Genomic DNA, 4,972 nt, shown 5'->3' on the forward strand with positions numbered 1-4,972 from the left:
CTTGCACTTCACAATCTAATAGCATCGATCACTTTGGTCATGTCGATCATGTTGATCATGTTGATGATGTTATGGACTTAACAATTCGACACTAGTCTTTCTCTTTTTCATGAGGTACTATACTAGTGATCTCTAGAACTCGACTTGTACTTACTTCACAGTCTCCCTGAAGCTCAGTTCTCGCTTTTCCTTCACTTGCTGTGGGCTACACCTCCTTGCCAACCTTTTTGTTTCTTACTCACTGGGCGCTCATTTTATCGATGACCTTTCTTCTTCTAAGATGGGTGGTTTTCATCGATAACCTAACTTAGGCATGGCTACCTTACTCTTTTATGTTGCACCATGGTTGCCTTACAAGCCATCCTTCAACCAGGATTTATGATTGAATGTCAACCAGTCCTTATGGTTTTGTAGCTATGTAGAGAGCTCGACTACGTGATCATAGCTTAGCCCTTGGTTGCTTTTGCGTGTCTTTCCCTGTGTTGGCCTTCCTTTTCAACTTTAGCTCCTTTACGTGCCTTTCCCCCCTTTAAGTCGTTTCTACATTGGTTTCTACTAGCTTTACTTGTCTCCTTTCTTGGGCTTTCACTTTCTAAAAGCAACCCTTAATTTCTTAGACCTTGGGTTTCTTTTCAAGCCCTTCTTTTTCTTTCTTTAATTAATTTATAGCTTTTTCATTCTACATTTATTTTGTTTTTTCTATCAATTTTCTCATATATCTCTTTAATTTATTTCTCTTATATATTCTAGTTATTTGCTTATATTATCTGTTTGTTTGTGTTTACGCTTTATATATTCAGGATAACATCTAATTTTTTTAACACTTCCCTTCCTAACTAGACATGCATGTTCCCCAATAGCCAATCATTTAGTTCAATGCATCTCTCCAATGTCAGGTAGATACAAGCTCCACCTTTCTTTTCCATCCAGGTAACCCGCTTCTTATCGAATTGCACACAAATGTATTGTTGGTCTTGTTTTTCAAATGCCCATATGAACACTTGTTTCCTGACCTCCTTCAAGCCCCATGCCCCCTCTAAGAGGTTATTCTCTGTAGACTTCCCAATGTTAGCTATGAACTAAGAATGAATCTTTTTTTGTAAGTTAACCTTGACTTCATAGATTGAATTCAATATTCAAAAGGTACTGAGATCCCCGTACTATTCCAAATCTCATTTTCAAGATCACTAGAGAACCTCATAAGTGGGTCCATACACCCTTCTAAGATCAATGTCATAGTTGAAGCCAACTTTGAGGAAACACATGAATGGGCATTGGTGATCTAACCGAATGACTCCGTATGAGCCTTGTATGTGGCCATCAAATAAGGTAGTGTCAGTGAATGTAGTGAGAAGTATAAGTCAAAGTGATTGATCTCTCTGGCCAGTTGGTCGAGGATAAGTGCATCCTTTACTAGTTGGAAGTCATTGCTTCTCAATCTTTCCCTTGCTTGGGTAAATAAAATGCTCCTGCACACAAAGGCCAGTGTGTTGGAAGACTTATCAATAGAAGTGACAAGTAAGCATGATGTGAGACATTCAACATCCTCAATCACATCCCAACGTTCCATAAATAAAGGGATCTCTTTGAAGTTTTTAACCCTTTTCAAAGCCAAATCACATATCTTCTCCCTCCTGAAATTAATGAAGTGTTGTTCCAAATACCCAAAGGGGATCCCACTGGTTCTACTTAATGATTCTAACTTATACCATATTTCATGCAATGCATCCAATGCTCCCTCAATGCTATAATTTCTCCAAACAATATGGAATGACAATTGCAAATATTATCCATACCAGCCACCATGAAAGTTAATTCAGGTTTGCATAGTATTGATGATAATGGTTATTAAATTTCAAATTTCCAACCAAAAGATACTTCATCCAGTAAGTCAATTCCATGCGTGCAGTCCCATTCTTGGAAAAATTCAGCAATCAATTCTTTTATGGAGAACATTTCCAACAACATGAATAAATAAGCCCGGGACATTTTTATTATATTCCAACATGAATCTCCCATGTGGCATCAAGGATAAACATCTCTAAAAATAAAAACATACCTTTTGGTCATTAATCTTTGTCATCATGTAACAAATGGCGAACTGGGAAATTATCGCTCCTCGTGCTTGTATAGATTGTCTTGGCCCCTCCCATCGCTTTTGTAGTCCTTACCTACGACTCTGGGTTGTTCAAGTGCATAGAGCTCTTTGGACATGGCTGTCAATCAGTAAATCTATTGGCTTCTTCAGCTCTCTGGGGGTATGGAGTGTACATGTCCACATGTTGCTCTCGTGTGGCCAGCAAGCCTAGCTTTCTTTGCAAGTCCAAAAGATCTCAATGGTTGTGCATCTAGTGACCTTAACATCAGCTTCCCATAGGACACAACGCTAGGAGATGGTTGTAGTAGTAAAGGGGCCTATGGGTTCTTCTCCAAATTCTTGATTGCGCCATCAAAACTAATTCCTCATGTAGTAGAAGCTAAGTGATGCTTTGCAGAATTGCACCAGTATATATTAATCGTCTAATTTTTATATATCTTGTCTCAACTCTACCATTTATCCTGGGATGCCAACTCAATGTGTAATATGTTACTACCCTCGTCCAAAATCTAGGGTATGGGGGGACAAGGTCCATATATATTATGCATGGATTTCCTTTAAAATTTTCAAATATGCAATGGAAAAATATGAAAATTTCATGGTCCCCTTCCCACAAAATATAAGGTATGTACCTTGAAAAATATGCAAGATTTTAAGATTTATATATATTTTTCATAATATGTGAGGCCCAAGGGGGGGGGTTCTTTTTGGATGAAGGGGAGTAATACAAAAATAACATTCAAATATGAAAACCCATTTCATGTAACTTTTTCAAGTGTTACCCAAATTTCAAGGTATAAAGACATAATTGAAGCTCTTTTGGTATAAAACACAACCATATTAATTTGAATAATTTCTACTCGTGGCATATTGTTAAATTTATCTCATACTCAAGATTTTGATAGGTTTTCTTTTCCGGGATTATGGTTGACGTAACATTCTTTTCCCCTTAAGAATGGTTTACGCCCTCGAAAACCAAATTGGGAAACCTCCTCTAGAGACTGCTTACCCTTTCCCATGTTGAACTCTCTTCAAATCTATCTTTCCACTTAACCAAACATTCTTGCCATATAATATGTCGTGTTCTTTTTTCTTGTTTATCTAAAATTCTTTCTAGTTCCTGTGATAAAGATGCACGTTCAATGAGTTCCAACTAAGACTTCATTTCCAATGAGATTATCATCTCCTTATTTTCTTTTTAGCCTACTGACATGAAAAATTGGATGTACTCTACATCCCTTAGGTAAGGCTAATTTGTAAGAAAGTTCTCCAATCCTCTTAAGTATTGTGAATGGTCCACAATATCTAGGAGACAACTTTGTACATTTACCTATCTTTAGAGATTCTGCTCTTCTTATGCTATCTTTAGCTAGCTTAAGCATTTGATTCATATCCTCAAGAAAGTATTTGGCCACTTGAACCTTCTCTTTTTCGAGTCCCACTGTCGTTGGGGCTCTTGGTTGAAATCTATACATCATCATGAATGGACTAAAACCTGTAGCTGAATGTTTGACATTATTATATGCAAATTCTAATATGGGCAAATATTATTCCCAATTAGTTTGCCGTTTACTTACACATGCTCGAAGCATATCCTCAATGATCTGATTGACCTTTTCAGTTTGACCATCACTCTGTGGATGATCCGCAGTGCTTATATTCAATGAAGTTTCTAACCTCTTAAACACAGTCCTCCAAAAATGGCTATTAAATTTGCTATCCCGGTCACTAAAAATATCGGCTGGTAGCCCATACAGTCTATAGACATGCTCCACAAATAGCCTAGCTAACTCTGAAGTTTTAACATCTTCACTGACAAAAATAAAATGAGCCATCTTGGTCAACCGATCCACAATTACCCACACTGAGTTGTGCCCCCTCTGTGTCCTAGGTAATCCCACAATGAAATCCATGGAGATACTTTCCCATTTGCCAGATGGAATCTCCAATGGGTGTAGGAGACCTCCTACCTTAAGGCGTTCAGCCTTATTGACCTGGCCTTTTTGGCACTTCAATACATAATCTTGGACGTCCTTACCTATTCCAGGCCAAAAGAATTGTCTTTTTAGAAGCACATATGTCTTTTGAATTCCCGGGTGTCCACAACACTCGGACTATCATGACATTCAAAAAGAATTTCGCACCTAATGTCATTATTATTCCGGACACATACTCTACCCTTGTAGAGCAGGTAGCCATCTTCAATAATATATTTTTTCCACTTGAGTCCTTTATCACCAACTTGTGGTGTGTCGCCATTTCCATGTGACTCCTTAGTGAAAATCTCTCGATTAGTGAGATCCCTATTTCTAATTGTTTTCCATATTTCAGAGAAGTGAGGATGAAACTCACATTTTCCCTTTAAGAACTCTAGGAAATCATTCTAGAATTGTGTAAAACTCAATTCATTAACAATTGGCATTTGGCTAAGAGAGTTTGCTACCACATTAAACTTCCCTTTCCTATATGTCAATTGTATATCAAACTCTTGCAATAACTCAACCCATCTAGCTTTTCGACCTTTAAGCTCTGGCTAATTACAAATCCACTTAATGCTCTTCTGATCAAAGATGATCTCAAATTTTGCACCATATAAGTAGTGCCTCCACTTTTTTAAAGCATAGACTATAGCATATAGTTCCCTTTCATATGCCAAGTAATTCCGTTGGGCACGATCTAACTTTTTGCTTTCAAAAGCCACTGGTCGACCTTTTTGTATAAGTGCCGCCCCAACAGCAAAATCACTAGCATCTATCTCAACCACGGGATCCACTACTTTTACGACAGGAGATGCTGCTATAGCTACTTTTAATTTTTCAAAACTTCTCTTTTGAGGTTCATCCCATATGAAGGTGCTTCCCTTCCCCTTAAGCT

This window comes from Dipteris shenzhenensis, chromosome 29, assembly GCF_047967505.1.
Source record: "Dipteris shenzhenensis isolate YYH24624 ecotype China chromosome 29, Dip_SZ_1.0, whole genome shotgun sequence".
Classification (NCBI taxonomy): domain Eukaryota; kingdom Viridiplantae; phylum Streptophyta; class Polypodiopsida; order Gleicheniales; family Dipteridaceae; genus Dipteris; species Dipteris shenzhenensis.